At 31.7% G+C, this 19,107-nt stretch overlaps 1 long non-coding RNA gene across 1 annotated transcript in view; it reads right to left on the bottom strand.

The window, feature by feature from the left end:
• Nucleotides 1–1,546: 1,546 nt before the first annotated feature.
• Nucleotides 1,547–19,107, bottom strand: part of LOC145292915 (uncharacterized) — a 60,609-nt gene continuing 43,048 nt past the window's right edge. The window contains exons 2-4 of the long non-coding RNA XR_013869618.1: nucleotides 7,292–7,447; nucleotides 5,388–5,458; nucleotides 1,547–1,760 (exon numbers count right to left, since the gene is read on the bottom strand). This is a non-coding gene — a long non-coding RNA (uncharacterized LOC145292915). The remainder of the gene's footprint in view (nucleotides 1,761–5,387; nucleotides 5,459–7,291; nucleotides 7,448–19,107) is intronic.

Genomic DNA, 19,107 nt, shown 5'->3' with positions numbered 1-19,107 from the left:
ATTACTGGAATAATATAATTTGGTCAGACAAAACGAAAGTGGGACTATTTGGACGCAACCAGCAACGCTATGTTTGGCGAAAAAAAAAATACTGCTTATAATGTGAAGAATACCGTTCCAACCGTTAAGCATGGAGGTGGATCAATCATGGTGTGGGCCTGTTTCAGTATAAATAGAACTAGAAGATTAACCATAATCGATGGAAGAATGGATTCAGTAAAATATCAGTCCATACTAAAGAAAATCTTGTTCCGTCTGCGAACCAGTTGGGGCATGGAAGGAGGTATACCTTTCAACAGGACAACGATCCTAAACACACTTCAAAGAGCACTAAGGCATGGTTAAAGAATAATAAGGTGAAAGTTCTAGAATGGCATTCCCAGTCTCCAGACCTAAATCCGATTGAGCACTTATGGCATGATTTAAAAATTGCGGTACATAAAAGAAAACCATCTAATTTGATTGAATTAAAACAGTACTGTCAAGAAGAGTGGCTTAAAATTCCAGTGGACAGATGTAAAAGTCTCGTTAGATGTTATAGGAAACGTTTACTTGCAGTAATCAAGGTCAAAGGAGCTTCAACCAAGTATTAATGAAAAGGGGTCGAATACTTTTGCAACATCCATATTTTTATTTTTGTAAATAAATTTATTTATATTATCAAGCACTAATTACTTTTTATTATTTTTTGTTGAAAACTATACAGTTTATTCGAACTTAGTCGTTAAATAAGATTTTAAAGATTATTGAAGTATCCATTCAAAGAAATAAGACAATTTCGGTAGGGGTCGAATACTTTTGCGCACAACTGTAACTACTTGATCAATTCACATCATTTTTGGTGTACAATATTTTCTTTTTGTCACAGGTACATACATTATACAAATTTTCCTTTGTTTTTAATATAGGGGCAATTCTAGACAAACACTGCGTTTTCTATAAGTTTTGACTATTGAAAACAACGCAGTGTTTTTAGAAGTTGGTCATCATCAACGCTTATCAATTTACCAATGGCCATTGCCATGAGGAACTAAAAAAAAAAGTTGGAGTCATTGGACATTTATTAGTATAGACAACAAACCGAAAAAGTGATTAAAAACGAATATATAACAAATAAATGTTACCAAAGGAAAGAGGAGTTACTCTTCTACCTACTTGGATAAGTTTTTTTTTTTTTGTGCTTTAATTTATTTTAAAGCGTTTATTTAATTCAAAACACAAGTAATGCCCAGTTGCCAAGTTAGAACAACAATATAATGGCGGAAATGAGGCTATAATCTTTGGAGTCTCGATGATCCTCTAAAATAAAATAAAAAAATAAACAAAATGCTGATAAAAATTCAGCCAATAAATGTCACGTGAATGACTTCTGACATTCCCAGACAAGTTGACACAATTATTTCATAGGAGACATGAAGACAAACTTTTTGAAATAAAGCGTAAACCGTCGTAACTGTTTTCTGTTTTTTCTTTGTTTTTGTTTTTGTTTTTGTTTTTTTTTTGTTTTTTTATGGTTTGTTTTTAGTTCTCGCTTTTAACTTCACCGTTTTTTTTTTTATATATATATACCTTTTACTTTTTTCTATTTCTTTTTTTTTTTTTTTTTTTTTCTTTCACAAGTTAAAATAAAATCCCAGCCGTGATCGTCACCACAGTCGTAAATCAAGACTAGGTCTTTCGGTTTGATCCTCTTTTTTTTTTTACCACAAAAAGCAAGGGAAGGAAAAAAAGTCATGTTCCCAAATGTTGTCGTGTGTTACCTAAAAAAAAAAAAATACATAGAAATAAAAATAAAATATAAAAATAATAATAACAACTACTACTACTAAATAAATAAACATGCATATCGGTCTGAATGCAGTTTACAGATTAGACCTAAAATTACTGAGTCGTTACAGAACAATCAATTAGTTCCGACATTTAATGAAGCAAAGTTTATTATCCAGTACCCCCACCCCCATCCATATTAAAAATGGGTCAATAATTTTTATCAGATCATTAAGTAAACCAACTTTATTTTAGTTTATTATTCTTTAGAAAATATTTCAAAATTATTATTTTTTTTTTTTTTTGAGGGACTATTTTATTTATTTGTTAATCAATTTATTTTTGTGAAATACCAAGGGAGATCCTATAGAGACACCATTAATCTGTCTCTACATAATGTGATTAAAATTGAATTCAACTGACATAGTGGTGAATTTCTTTAATTCCATAAAAATACTTTTGGAAATAGGAAGAGTCGGAAGTTGACCATTATAAAATATTAATAGTCTTTAAAAGGGGAATATAGATATATAAAAAAAATTAAAATTTCAAAGGAACACATAAATTTGTCAGTATCAGAATAATTTTGTGTAAAAGTTGAAAATGTAAAAGAATCTTTAATACAAAATGAACTATAGCGTTCTAAAACAGATTCAAGAAGAGTAGTGAGTCATTTGGTTACCTTATATTGAGAAAATGCCATCATAGATAATATGAGTCTTAACCGTATCCCGTCCTTATGGGTTTTAGGTAAACCATAGAGATGGAAACGGATAGAACCAGTAAGTCTGGTTAAATTAGAAATGGTAGTAGAAAGAGTTCCATTCTTAACCTATTTAACTAGAACTTAGGTGTCCTCCAGGAATGGTCTTAATTATATTAACAATCTTGAGGTTCAAGTATGACAACCTTGAGCCTTTGTCAGATTTTGTGTATAAGGACAACAGCGTAGTAATCGTCAGTGGTGGAAATTGGGTATAATTTGATTATCTAAGTGAACGCTCAACAAAAACTTGTTTACATTGGACTTAAAGACGACCATATTGTAGTTAGCCGGAAAGCAAGGTAGAGGAACAGATTTTCACAGGCGAGCAGTTCTAGGAAAGAAGATTTGTTTATGGAATCTGCGTTTAGATTTAGGCACAGATAAAGAGTGGGGAAAATTGTTGATAGAGTTTATTGCTAGAAGAATTTTTTTTTTTTTTTTTTTTTGTGAAAGTTTGGCAAGAAAGGACCAATACAGATCAGCACTTGTCATGAAAATAATAATAGAGTAGAGACAGGCTTGCAACGTCTCTTCAGTAGGAAAGAGGCTCCAGGGAAGCCTGTTTTAAACTCTGTCATATATTGTGCCAACGTTGAATGCATATAAACCGGTTAAAAAATAAAAATAAACTAAGATAAATGTACAAAATGTTTAATGATTTTTTTCAATTTCAACCCATTTTTGATCCCTTAAAAACTATTTTAACCGATAAAAGAACAGCCTGTAAAATATTCAATCATTTGAGGCCCCTAGCGCTGCTCTGCGACTTTTAGTTTCAGAGGAGATAGAGTTTGGAAATATGGGGACAGACAGACAGACATATATATTAGATTTTGATAAAGATCATCTTTGAGATAACCCTATCTAAAATCTAGAAGGTGGTGTATAGTCAGGTGAGTGTAAAGCCCATTTATCTGCTCCTAATGAGACGATCACTAAAGTGTCCTCACTTATCACTGAACAACAATAAAACAAAGACTGTTGAATATTCATGACTGAAACTTGGCATGCACTTCAGACACTGACTGAAGTTGCCTGGGAGTAAAAGTAAAAAAATGGCTCGTTTTGTTTGTAGATTTTTGCATAACTCAAAGACACTGTTACTTTATTTAAAGTATAAAAACATTTATCAATAAGGTAAATGGTCTTCACTCTAAAAGTTTTCTTGTCTAGAATAAACATTTTCGAAAAAAACTGATGCAAAATAAAATATATTTACGTATATACATAATGAAAGGAAGAAATGAAAAAAAAAAAAAATAGGTTACATAAAATAAAATATTAATATGTCAGACAGATCATGGTCCCAATTAGTAGCCCCTTACGTTCAAGTGGTAATATGCCTTGTTTGGAGTGAAGGTGAGTATATATATTATATATAAGAACAAGTAGCTTAAAAAACACTTTGAAAAAGAGTTAAAAACATACTTAATTTTAAAAAGGAAACACTAAATAAGTGCTTAATCAGCGGAGTTTCGAAGAAATACTTTCCTTCTCATCAAAGGGTAAGATTTAGCAAAATGCGGGATCGGATTTTGCTTGCAAAAGTATTAAATGAAACTACAAGTAAGTTATAGATCTTACTTGATAACAAAAAGTGAAGCAGAGGAAATAGGGTGAATAAAAAAGTGATTTCACGTGAATGGATAGTCTGGTGAAGAGTAAAATATCTAATGACGGTAAAATCCAAAGATGCAGAATCCAAGAAAGTTAGTTAAATTTCCGTTCACACAAGTAAAATCCAAGGGAATCGCGTAATTGGAAGATGATCCAAAGTAATCCAAAAGGCAGAAATCCGTGGAATAATTTTCAAATAGGTACAAGGAAAAGGGAAAGAATTCCAATATATTATTAAAAGAAAGATAAAATGTGCGTAAAAAAAATTATACAGCTTGAGTGTCAAACTCAAAACAAAGCACGCAGCCATTTGATGTAAAGAGTTTTCAAAAATCAAGTCAAAAAACTAGCCAACAATAAATATTATATGGATAGATTCCAACCCAGAAAACATCAATTCTTTTCCCTTTGCCAGAAACATCGCTCATGGAATGTGAGGACTAAAGGACAAAATAATGAAAGAGAAAGATACGAATCTGCTGAAAGTAAACTCAAGATCCACTTTCTTCTCCCTATAAATTACATAAGTTTCAGAGATAATGCCTATCAAAACAATCTCCAGACTCTTCTTGGACTTCACAGCTCGAAATAGTCGTATCTCAGTGTGGTTGCACTGAACATGTGCATATTTGGCTCATATCATTAAATGATGATAAAACACAGAAGAAACATTTGTATGTTTAAAAAATGGCCAATTAAAAGAACAAAAAATACAAGTAATGTTAAAACCAGATGCAGACGACTGCTGTCCACACAGTAGGGGGGGGGGGGCGAAACAACATTTTTTTCAACTCGAAAGTTTTTCTTGTGATATGAAAATAAATAAAGAAAGAAATAATAAAAAATAGCAAAAACAAATAAATAAAATAAACAAAAAAAAGTTTGGAGAAAATGAAAAAATAAAAATAATGAAATGTTTTTTCAGGCAAAAATCACCTCTTGTTTTACTTCCAAAATAGAAGAAATACTTGTTAAAAAATGACTAATTAAAAAAAAAATCATGAACTACAAGACCTGTCTAAAAATATTTGTTCTCAACTTAATCATAGCTTTTAGAAACTAACTTCTTAATCAATTTATCTCTGACCAGGTCTTTATTCATCACTCTTCCAAACCCATATTTATCAGTTCCTCCCATGTTTTTCTGGACCTTCCCTGCCAACTGACCTTAACTACCTCAACTCTCCCACATCTACTAACTGAAAAACTCTCATCATTTCTTTCAACATGGCCATACCATCAAAGTCTTCTGCTCTGCACCATATCACTCTATACGATCCAGATTTAATCTTTCTGAGGTCATCAGATCTAAAAAAAAAAAAAAAGAATTATCAATTTTATCAAAAATGCACATTATATGAAACATTTTATCCAGGTAAAAATCTGAATGGGTTGTTAAGGTTCACTAAGTATGAAGCCGTTTCAGGATTTCACATTCTACTAAATAGTCGATTATCAAAAAACTCCATGATATCATTGAGTGGCAATAACATAAAGACTGTTGGAGATTCAAGACTGAAACTTGGTGAATAAGTAAAGCATGAACTAATATTTATTTGTACTAAATATGGTTGGATTGTAGAAAGAACTAGACTACCCGTGACCCGTTGGGTCAGTATGTTATATTAGCTATGGAATTCATGTATGAACGTGACACTTGTGACGTAAAGAAAATAGGGGTTTTTTGGCATAACAGAAACATTTCTATGAAAGTATATTAAAATGAAAAATCACGGACGGATCACTCAAACATGAAAAAAAAAGATTTTAACCTTCGTAGAGGAGCATAAGTGTTTACTACAACTTTTTTTACACAAATATTATGCAAGTATAAATCATGTAGAATATCTGCATGAATATAATTACACGTAATAGTTAACTAAAGATGATCATCCAATAAGACAACAAAAAAAAACTAATAGGGAATTAATTAAAATTAATGTTTAAAAGAATATGCAAATTAGCTAGATCTTTTGCAGATGAATGCAATTCTTCGACTCACATAAAACAAAGTTGTATTTTCTTTTTAAATAAATAGAAGAAAGGGTTTTTAATATGAATATCAATACACAAAAAATAACAAACACATATATATATATATATATGTGTGTATCTCTACAATTATATAAATGCAACTTTGTGTGCGAGTTCAATTCTTATAGAAACAGCTGAACAGATTTTCTTTAAAATTTAAAGAACTTTAGTGTATAAGTCTGGGAGTAATCTTAGTAAAGTTTTGTTTCAGAATAACCCCGATAATTATCGATAATCAATAATCGAAACTGTTATTTTAATTTATCTATCATCGATAAAGCCATTTTTTCCATGTCGTTGCTTAGCAACAATGATAGAACAATGGGCTGTGAAAATTCTACTGTGGATAAGTTGATAGCGTGTTTTTTTTCTTTCTTTTTTTGCATGACGTGATCCATAGGTTCAAACTCCACACATAAATTTCTTAATTTTTATTTTCATTAACTGCAAAGAATTTTATGCTTTTTTTTTTTTTCTTTTTGCATGATATGGTCCATAAGTTCAAACCCTGAATGTAAATTTCTTAATGTTTTTTTTTTGTTGTTGTTAACTCGAAAGAAGTTTATATAAAATAATTTTATAAAAGAAACAGTAGGCTCTCTAGAGTGCAATGTAAAATAACATATATTTTGGACTAAGTTACTGCATGGAGGCATGTGAAGCTTCCTCCCGGGCGATTTGTTCATTTTAACAGGCCGACATGTTTATACTTCTTTCTGCGCATGCTCCCTTAAAATTCATTTCTTCAAGTGTATTAATATTTAGATTTAATTATTTTTCTCTATATAACAACATCGGTAGAGAACGTGGCTGGTATGTTGGATGTTTTGGTTTCAATTCCAGCTGATGGCACCAAGTCACTTTTTTATGTATATTTGCCATCATGTTTTGTATTAATAAATCGAATATCTGCATTATTTTAACTGTATTTAAACATATTTTACGGCAAGCAGAATCAAAGTATTTATTTACAAGCTTGGAAAAAACTTTTCTGTTTAATTTCTTACATTTTTTTTAAGATGATAAATATTTTTTGACAATTATTTTTTTGCCGGAAATCCCTCACAAATCAAGAAAAAAAATTTATACTTAAACCTTGTTGCATACCAAATGTTTGCAAGTGCAAAAGGAAAAATTGAATTCCATTCGACTCCCTTTCCACAAACTACACTTTTCTCTTCATGCAACATATATCCTCAACTCTTGCCATTACGACTTGTACCTGCTCCATCATGTTCTCCGATGGTGTCAGCAAGGTAGATTCTGTAAGGTAAAATGTATTATAATTAAGTTGATAATAAATGTTTTAGACAGCTTTTGTATTTCATGATTTTTTTTTAATTAGCCATGTTTTAAAGATATATTTCTTCTATTTTTCTAAGTAAGACAAAAAAAATGTTCTTTGTCTGAAAAAAAAAAAAAAAAATGCAGATATTCAGTTTTTTTTTTTTTTTGTTGTCTTCCCCTCTTCTTTTCTTTTTCTTCTTTTTTTTTTTTTTTTTCATATCACCATAAAAAAAACCTTCAGTTTTTAAAAAAAATGTATTTTTCTCTCTCCCGTTGTGGACACAAGTCGCTCACATATGGTTTTGACATTACTTTCTAATCTATCTAATTACCATGAACTAAACCCCCCCCCGCCCCGACAAATAATTAAAACAACAAGCACACATGAAAACAAATAAAAAAAGACATTTAATGAAATTTCCAAAAACTAACCATTCAAAAGTGACAGCTCTTATATCGCCGCAATAATATAACAGAATAATTATATATATATTTATTTCGTTTTTACAAAAGTGTCACCACTTATCAAGCTCCGGAGGCCACTCGAGGATAAGAGTTAATGATTGTACAATCGTCAAGGGGAACATGTCAGTCATCGCTAGTAGTGGAAATTTGGTAAATTGGATTACATAAGTGGATGGCTCATCAAGAATTTGCTTATGTTGAACTTGAAGACGACCATGTTGTAGTAAATTGGAAAGCAGGAAAACGGAACAGAGTTCCACAGTTTCACAGTTTTAAAAAAGAAGTTTTGTTCATGGAATCTACGTTTAGGTTTATGCATAGATAAAGACTGGGGAAAATTACTGATAGTGATTTCAGCTATATATTAGATGCATAGATCATCGTATAACGATTAGATCACTCTCTGACTCACGTAAATGAACATTTAAAATTAAAATGTTTAAATTCGACGTTATTTCACGTGGTTAATGGTAGCCGATTGGATTAGGTCTTCGCTAATCGAGCCAGAGATGTCTCGTGATGCGGGGTTCGAATCGTTCGACTGGTATTAATCGTGACACCCTGCACTGAAGATTCCCGAAAGGATGAAACACTAGTGTCTGTAGGTATTTATTATAGTAAAAAAATAAATAAATATATATATATATATATATATATATATATACACACTAGTAAATAAATTATTTATACTAGTATATATATACACACTAGTAAATAAAGTATATATGTATATGTATATATATATATATATATATATATATATATATATATATATATATATATATATATATATATATATATATACTAGTATGGTATTCATTCAATATTTACAAATTAAACCATCGTGAAATAAAGTATATTTCTGGATCTCGTCAACAAAAATGAGGGGAGGGGGATGGTTGAGAAATACACTAAAATTTAACTAGCCTATTGAAGTAAATATAGTTGGTGAACGTTTGTGAAGGAGTGGATTTATTTTGTTTTGTTTGTTTGTTTGTTTTTTAACCTGCAAGGAGGTCTCGGTTCGCAAAACTTCTATTGGTAAGGATATTTTTTTTTTTTAACTCTGAAAGAGAGCGTTGGTATTTATAACCATTTTTTTTTTTTAATCTAAATAATTTCAAAATTGTTAATCTTTCACCTTTTCTATTAATATAAACGTAATTACACCCATTTAGTTGATGCAACACTCTGAGCACAGCGCCTTTAAATATATTTAACTAAGGCTTTGCTCTTTTAGACTCTCGTCTATTACTTTTTTTTTTTTACATAGTGATCACCACTTATCAAGGCCCGGAAGCCACTCAGGGATAAGGGTTATTGCAAGTACATTACGTTAGTGTGGAGATTTGATGAAGTGTTTACTTAAGGGGGCGGTTCATTAGGAATTTGTTAACGTTGGACTTGAAGACATCCAAGTTGTAGTCCGGTGGGAAGCAGGCAGACGGAACAGAGTTCCACAGGCATGCAGTTCTAAGAAAGAAGCTTTGTTCATGGAATCCGCGTTTTGATTTAGGCACAGATATAGAGTGGGGGAAATTTTTCACAGTGGATTCAGCTAGACGGGTGTTTTTCGTGAAAGATTGGCGAGGGGGGACCAGAGATTGGAGTTCAGACGAGCACCTGCCATGGAAATAACGATAAAACAAGGATAGGCTCGCAACGTCTCTTCTGTGGGAGAGAGGTTGCAGGGTAGAGAAAAGGGCATCCCCCACTAAGCCACGAAGTCTATTTTGTACTCTGTCAAGGCAGGATAGGCTGTTTTTAGCAGCTCCTGCCCAGATATGGCAACAGTATTCCATCCTTGGGCGTACTTGGCTTTTATTTAGATAGAGAATTGCATTAGTAGTGAGATATCTTCTGGAGCGGTATAATATATATATATTATACCGCTCCAGAAGATATATATATATATAAAGCTCTGTGTGTGTGTCTGGTCACGAATAGGCTTCTATATGGTTGACTATTATAGAAAACTGATCACATATAATGATAGAAGATGTATCGAGACTCAGGAATGGGTATGTTTGATCTGGCATAATGATGATTCATCAAAATTGTGGGGTCTGCATACGTGTCTGGTCCACAAAGTATGGAAATAAAAAATTTAAAAATTAAAAAAAAAATGTTTGCAAGTGTTTTTGATATAGATGTACATAATAATACTTTGATAAGTATGTTTTAACTTAAATAGGGATGGTATAATAAAATTGTGGGGTCTGCGTTCACACCTGGCCTCCATAGAATGGAAATAGGCACAAACTTTGATAAAGACTTTTCCTATCCATCTGCGTAAGTATACTTTGATAATTATGTTTCAGTTTGAAGAAATATGGTATAATAAAATTATGGGGTGTTCGTTCGCGCCTGACCTCCATAGAATGGAAATGTCACAAACTTTAACAAGGTTTTTTCAATATAGACCCACAGAATATTGTGATAAGTGTTTCAGTATGAACAGGTATGGTATAATAAATTATGGGGTTTATCTATTTTATTTTTACTTTCATCCTATTTTGCTTTGGTTTTGATACCCCCAAATTCGAAGCTATCTCTTTACAACCCTTTCTTTTCACAACCCATCATACTTTCATAAATCAGAGTCCATTTTCTGTAGGCTGTTTTTGAACCCAGTCAACGATGGGTACTTTTGCTAGTATATATATATATATATATATATACACACACACACTAGCAGGCCGCCCGGCATTGCTCAATCGTAAAATCTGCTTAAATATGATATTTTGAATAATGCAGATTTTGTATTTATTATTATATTGGACTCAATACATAGTAATGATGCAAAAGGATTAAAAAAAAAAAAATGACTTGTGTGCCACCACCGAGAATCGAAACTGAAACGTTTAGCTTACGATTTATTTTTTCCTTTTAATGTTTGACCTATGAAGACTTGTTTGCTTCCAGACTAAAAATTAAAACATGAACCAATACCTATTAAGCTTCGCATGCATTGCCATTGTTGGACCTTTTTTTTTTTTTTTTTAATTTTGATACTTTTGCAACGATTTTCCCCAGCTAAAACCCAAATATAAAATTTCGCATGGGTTCAAATACCCTATATAGTAAGTTTCATGTCTGTAGACTAAAAACTGACAGAAGTTTTGTAGGCAAAATGTTTTAAACAAATATATATATGCACACATAAATATATATATAAAGAGGCGTGTGTTTACTATAACCTTTTTACGCAAATATTATGCAAGTATAAATCATGTAATATATCTGCATGAATATAATTACACATAATAGTTAACTAAAGATGGTCATCCCATAAGAAAACCGAAAAAGTAATAGGGAATCAATTAAAAAAATTAATGTTTAAAAGAATATACAAATTAGCTAGATCTTTTGCTAGATCTTTCCCTATAGTAAGCCAGAAAGAATGGGTTTCTTGTCCACTTGATGGACACCAGAAACCGGAAGTCAAAGAGAGTATATGACTATGATCAACTCATTTCCTTCTTTTTTTTTTTCTTTTAGTAGTGAAAAGATTTTGTTTTGATTTACTTAATTGTTAGGTAAATAAATACAGTTCAAAGCCTGTGACAGCTTGAATCTTTGTTTCAGTGCGTGTTTTAATTGCAGTCTCATTAAATGGCCAAACTGTGACAACCATTTTAGTATAACAGAATTGCATGGTTTGTCCTGTTGCGAATGTACAGGTCTTTGTTCAAGACTTTTCATTGGTCAGTTGACTTGGTCCACTCGTTTCATTAGCTTCCTTTGAAAATCACCAATTTTGTATTCTGATATTTTGGTCAGTATACACAGCTCTGAATTATACATAGGATACGAGGATTCTGATGGTTTTATTTTTATGTTATTTTCAAGGTGGAAGTTTGATATTGATTTGCAGTCATGATGACATGATTTGACAAAGTAATAAAACTTAGTTGAGTAATGTCATCTTTGGTCATCCTCAGGGTCCTTTTTACTTTTTTTTTTCTTAGCTCAAAATTAGGGGTGCACTGATTAATTAGCAGATAGTCGATAATTGGTTTATTTAGCCACTTTGCTGATTAATCAGTGAACCAATTAATCGGCCGATTAAGTACTTTCTCTTTCCTATTAAATTGAAATCATTTCATCAATGCCAAGTGACTCATCGGATAGCTTTGACATATCAACACAGTAACTGCCAATTTAATTTAACATTTGTTAAATGTTTGACTGCTATTAAGGCTTTTTGCTTTTTTTTTCTTGCTTTATTGAATCAAATTACAAAATATAGAGTACAATTTCCAATTCTTAAATTAATATAATTAAACAATTAGAAAAAAATTTACAAATGAATTACAAAGTACAAATTCCAGTTCTTAAGTGAATAGCTATAACCTGAAGTTCTGCTTTCACTGAAGCATGCTGCTTGCTGTGGTGGTTACCGCTGCTCTATTATTCTTACTGCCTGCCTCCTTTGGCTTCATAGTCTCATCAGTATTCAAAGTTGAAGACTCTGAAGTTGTAATGTAGAAACATTAATTTTGCCATTCTCGGGACACAGCCTGTCCCTCTTAGGGTAATACATATTAACACCTGTCCTAAAGGGCCTCTCTTTTTCCACAGATGAAGGTGGTATGTTTAAATGCTTTGAAGCCAATTTACTCAGCAGTGGTAAGGTCTCCTGTGTCTCCATCCACCACTGAAATGGATCATCACCTCTTGCGAGCAGTGATAAAGCTACATCATGATCAAGTTCTTTTGTGTACTTATGCGACTAAGAGATTTACTCATTTTGAATTTAGATTGTGCTTCTTGTATTTCTGTTGTAATTGCAGTTGCAGTGTCCAGGTTTAACCACGGCCACCGAGAGTAAGAAGGCCTGTTAACTAAAAAATGCCAGCAGGCAATGTAGGTAAGATTTATCAGACTGTCAGTACTATATCAGGGGCCATTCGAAAAAGAGCAAAACAACATTTTTAAAAAGAAAAAGGAACACAGTTTTATTTTTTCAAACATATTTACGTTTTTTGTGCGGGCTCTTTCTTTGATCATGCGCACATATATAAATACTCGCGGAAAAGGTAAAATAAGTGCAGAAAAAATAAGAAAAAAGGGGGGAGCGATATACAATTTAATACTGATAAAAGTGAATTATGAATTTAAGAAACAAAGAATTAAATAACATTAAACACCAACGATGAATAATTTTGAAAGTGAAAACAAACGATAAATAATTTTAAGAATGAAAACAAACGATAAAATACAAAAAATTGAAATAAAACAAATAATTTAAATACAAACAAACAATAAAAGTTACTAGCACAGAAATATTTTTTAATTTAATTTAGAGAAAAATCACATGGGTTGAATGCTATTTTTTTTGGAACTTCAGAGCTTATTCGGACTAATGTTCTCATCTTGCGTGTTTATTTCACAACGTTTTATCATAGAATCTTGACTCCTCCTTTATTACATCCTCAGGCCGAAAATGATGTTCACATTCCTATAATCATAATTAAAGAAAACATTCATACCATAATGTAAACTATTGCTAAAATCTAAGAAAAGATAGTAAACAAACATTTATAATAATAATAATCACAGTGTAGTATCTGCTCAAATGCTACACTTCATTTGTTCTGTCCTCGGTCAGTGGAGGAGAAATCCTTCATGACTGACACAATTTTTATTTTATTTTTGTTCCTACCCAGAGTGCCCCTTTTTGGGTAGCTAGATTTTCCCACATTAAAAACCGACCTTGTGTCTAACTGTGCCCTCGTGAGGAGGCAAGTAAATAAATTTAAAAAACAATATTTTTGACAATTATTCTCATGTAAAAAGTATTTGTTTATTATTTTAAAAAGAAACAATCAAGTTTAATATATAACGCTCAGTCATGGCTAATTTCATTAATAGCCACGTGAATAATTTTCAAACCGACTTTAGAAAAAAGATATAGAACTTCAAAATAATTTGGAAATACTCAATGAAAGGTTTTATTTTTACTAAAAAGACATTTTGACAATTATTCTCATGTAAAAATTGTTTATAATTTTCAAAACTAAAAAAAAATTAAATTAAATTTTCAACCTTCCTGATAGACTTTTTCGCCTTATAAGAAAATAAACAGTTAAAAATATCAACATAATATTTGCTGTATTAGCAATAAATAGTATTGTTTCTTTAATTTATATTAACAATGTTATCAAACGATATGAAAGTATTTGAATACAGTTCTAATTAAATATACGTTTAATTATTAACAAATAACATTATTTTACTATATTTCGTTGGAATAAAAATTTTCCTTCTAATGGTACGTATCCACATTGAGAAAGTTTAGCAAAAGAAAATGTATGTATTTTGGGGCCTTTTGGATAATTTTCCCGATAATTTGGAACAACGCAAGAATACATCATGTTAGCAAACTGAAAACTAGAGGAAACTGCTGCTGATAGCCTAGACCATATACCTACAACTGAATCTGATAATGACGTCACGCTGTCATGTGCATCGGCCTTCTTTACTCTCGGTAGCCACGGTTTAACTCAGCCTCTACCTGCTCTAACTTTGTATTTGTTACTGTAGGTTTATTTGAAGCTAATTCATCAAACAGGCTTGAAAGAGATATAGTTTTACTTTCACTTTGATCTTCTTGGCCCTCAGCAGACCTTGACAAATTTATTCTGATTCTGCTTCATTATCATCAGTAGAAAGAAGATGTAGAATTTAATTTTTATGGTGTCATTTTAAGAAATTTTAATTTGAATCTTGGATGTAGGAAAGTATACACACACAAATTTTTATCATTTTGGTAGGACTAGCCTGGGTGCCCGGCATTGCCCGCGTGTTTGGAGGTATGTGTTGAGCAAAAAAAAAAAAAAAAAAAAAAAGTGGTAGTAGGCAGGCAGGTGCGAATCCTTGACGTGAAGGCAGAAAAGAAAGTGGACATCTTACCACTACTCTATGATGCGACCAGAAGTTCAGAACATTAAAATTAGGCAAAGTCAATCTAACCAATATGATGACTTGCAAAAAATGACTAGGAAAAAATCGACCCTGCCTTGTAGAAAACTGCCCAGTTGAGGGTGAAGGAATTAATGTTTTGGGCCAATTTTTCGATATTTGTTGTCCGAGGTGTCGAGCTTTAAAATGATATCAATCTCATGAAAATCCGTCGCCTCTGTCGAAAGTTTTAGGTAGATATACATACATACATACATACATACATACATACATACATACATACATTTAAACAGACAGGTTACATTTATATTATAGATGAAAATCTTGTTTTCATTGATTCACTGAATTGTTCAACAGTAGTAAGAAAAATTCCACTAAAGTTAGAAGTATCAGAATTAGATTGGACAGCTTTTGACAGAAACACCCTCAGAGCTAAAATTAATTTGGTTGAAGTTCTGTTATCTGCTTCTTTGGTGATTTCTTTAAATGGGCATTTTTTTTTAACAAGTCCCCATTGTTAAAATGGTAATGTAAGAAACATACACTAAAAGAGCTTTTCGTAGTTCTAAATTCTTTTTCAGCATATATTATATTGAATTCTAGCATGTGGTCACATCTTGAATGAGTTTCTGGTTTTCCAAATTAAGCTGATCCTGTATTTCAGTTAATCTGCTAATTGCCAATGGAGAGCAATCAAAATAAAAGATTATATTTCTGTTAGTTGAAATGATTGTCTTCACAACCTGCTGGGAAAATAATGAATTATTTATTGAGATTATTGCAATGTATGTATGAAGCGTGATAATGACTGTAAATTACATTCCCTGACACCAGCAAACATAATTGCTCATAAATCCTGCAAAACCAAGAAAACTTTATTGGAGATTTTATACCCATCCAATTCTCCCCAAACTCTTCAACAAATGTCTTACTGAATCTTGCTTTCTTAACTGCTGAAAAATATGCTTGAAGTTATTTATATATTCAAATATTTATTCATGGACTTTGGTTTGGTTCTTTTGTAGAGGAAAATTGTTGTTTTTGTTGTTGACTTTGCAGAATATGATTAAATTTTGTAAAAAGAAAGGAAAAAGGAAAAAAAACAATAACGTCAATGTTAAGTGCATTTTAGACAGCCTTATTTGATAGCAGCAGAGATCATGACAAAATATTAAACGTTTATATTTATACTAGTTGAATACCCGTTCCAGTACATGAATAAATAATAAATATAACATTCGTTTGAATTTTAATGTGTTTTTCTTCTTTTTGTTTGAGTGCATGGGACGATTTCGGTGAATATGCTGTTGTCATAGCCCTGTTTATTATATAATCATGGGAGAGAGTAAGGGAGATAAATCTATAAATGCTAACTACCTCCAGAAAGCAAACCAATCAGAACTAAATAAATAATAAATCATAAAAGGACAGAAAACACTTCCCACAGTACTTTATATTTAATTAACAAGGCTACTCGGCATTGCCCGGTGCAAAAGTAACATTTTTCTATTAAGACTTCTCACTCTTATTTTCTCTCCTTCCTCTCTTCACTCCCTCTTTCTTCTTCGCTCAGCCCATTCCTATCTCTGAACATACACACTCATTTCTACAGATTAATCGATGAAAGAGTCAGCATAAGAGGAATAACTATTTAAAAAAAACAAAAAAAAAAAAACAGAATTACTTCCTTTTGGTCAGCACATTAAATGGTTGGAAAATAGACTGCCTTTACGAAATATGTGCTAGTTTTGTGTCAAAGAACATTTTTTTCTAAATCTTAGATATTACTCATCTGGGATAATGCCAGTATACAAAATATCAAAAATTGATAATAAGTTAATTAGTTTAGAACTGAATCATGTACATACAGATATATAAATATATATGTATTCCTAACTTTATTTCAATATGTTTGTATTTGGAAGTTTACATGGAGTTTATAATTTGGAAATGTTTTGAAATAAAGTTTCTCATATTTTTTTATGTGGTCGTTTGTTTTTGTTTTTTTGTTTTTTTGTTTTTTTACATTTTTTCATGACTTTCAAATCATAAACTATGTAGGTTTATTTTGTAACTCACAATCGGAAATATTCAGAACGATATTGATCCCCTACTTTAAAATTAGTAATCTGTTGATATACAGCAAAAGGGGAGTAACTGTAAGTTACTCAAAAGCTTATATCATTAAGGGACCATGTAAAGAGTGATTTCCCATTGTCCATGTATGAGTTTGTGATAACGTGTCATTTTTTTGAGTAACTTAGAGTCACTCCCCTTTTGCTGTATATGAAATGAATCTTTATGTGTACTCGCTCTTTTCATCTCATTATGTAAATAAAAGCAGATGGTCTCTCTTGTGTCTGTGTTAAACCTAAAACATGCTACATGCTAATTTATTTTTTTGTCAAGCATCGATATGACTTCCCATGTGAATTTTATTAAAAGCAAATAAGGCATGTTTTTTGTTATTTAATTCATAAGTATCAAAAGTTTTAATTAACTAATTAATCAACCAACACTGTGAATATGACAAATTTCATTAGCAGAACATTTATTTATATGTGACTGCCGGGACATTCCAGGCCATATCATCGAGCCCTGACACCACCCTCTCAGATTTTTTTTTTTATGAACACCTCATAAAATTTAGGTAAAAACTAAGAAATCTGTATTCTCAGCTATATTTGAATGGTGGAACCTATTTTTTCAGAGGTTTGATTTCTGTCCAGAAATAAGAAATCGTTGCGTTATAACTAGGGTTATGACAAAAGAATATTCTTTTCATTATTTTGACTCTTGAGTATATATCAGTTAATATTTTATATGTTTTTATATAGAGTGATGTGGTTTTTAATTGATTAACTGTGTCTAACTGTGTTGAATATATACTTGAGAGTCCAAACAATAAGAATATTCTCTTGTCATAGCCCTAATAATAAGACTATTTTGGAATCCAGATGTTTTAGAAAATTTGCAATTTTGGAGCTAAAAATAATACTCTTGGGCCTAAATTAAACCCTAATATGTTTTCAAGGAATCCAAAAGTCATAGTTAGAAAGGCACCTAATGAAAGGAAAGGCCTCGTTTTAATCAATTCAGTGTGCTACTGCAACACTATTTAAGAAATCGTTGAGCCCTCCAAAGCAGACCAACAGAAAGGATAACTGTGGTGCTTTTCCTGAAATAACTGTTGGATATTTTAAATAACATAGGATGAAATTTTCATGAAATCAAAAAATATCGCCTGGCATTACCACTATTCTAGCGTATTTAGACCCAAAATTTGGTATTTTTCAAAAAATTTCTTAGTTTAAGTAAGATAATTCTGATATTTGCAACAGACTAGTGTGATTACCTTGAGTGGTAGAAGAAAAACACAGAAAGCTTTGCTGAAAACATTGGTCAGGATGTCAAGTGAGAGCTTGCAAACCAACAAATCTGCTCTTATTTCAGGGTTTCCCACTGTAGCGGGGGGTAGTGGGATCCCCCACCTCAGCCAGAAAATTTTTGTCCAGCTTTTAAAATAGCTTTTAAGACTTGACAAATTTTAAACAATTCCTTTTAGTCTAAATAGCTCAAAAACATCACTTTACTCCCTCCCCACAGAGTTAAGGATCTCAAATGGGTGTCCAAAAAATTTCCTCCTCCCCACATTCGGAACCCAAATGAGAAACTTTGTATTTACATAAATTTTGACTTTGTCATCTTAAACGCCAAGAGAATATTGACAGTTCCACAGATTACGTATGCATCACTGTGAAATATGCAAACCAATATGTGTAAAAATCATCAGAAGTAAATAGTCTAAGTACGTTCAACATCTATCAAAATAGTTCTGGGTTTTGTTCTTTTCCTCATCTGTGATGAAATATGTTCTTCCATTTGATGGCATATTTTACATCACAATCTTCATGATTACCTTGTTCAATGGAATCCATCCCTTATCATCTGTACCAAACCAGTGAAATTGAGCTGATGGCCTATGTGGATGCAGGAATTTGCAAGTGAGGTCTTGTTCATCCTTATTCATAATTTATAACAACAATCAACACCAGTCACCAAAAGATGCAAGTGATGTAGTCATTGTATTTGAGAGATTAGTATCTCATTCTGTGGTGCTGTCAAGTCAAAACTTAGTTACTGGTATTTTATGCTCAATACAGCGAGATGTGACAAGTGACAAAATGTTCCAGATTTTTGCAATTTTTTTATATAAACTTTTTGCCTCCAGCAATACCCACGGA

This window comes from Euprymna scolopes, chromosome 14, assembly GCF_053919585.1.
Source record: "Euprymna scolopes isolate OS-2025 chromosome 14, ASM5391958v1, whole genome shotgun sequence".
NCBI classification, from domain to species: domain Eukaryota; kingdom Metazoa; phylum Mollusca; class Cephalopoda; order Sepiida; family Sepiolidae; genus Euprymna; species Euprymna scolopes.
This window is presented reverse-complemented; position numbering and strand designations above follow the sequence as displayed.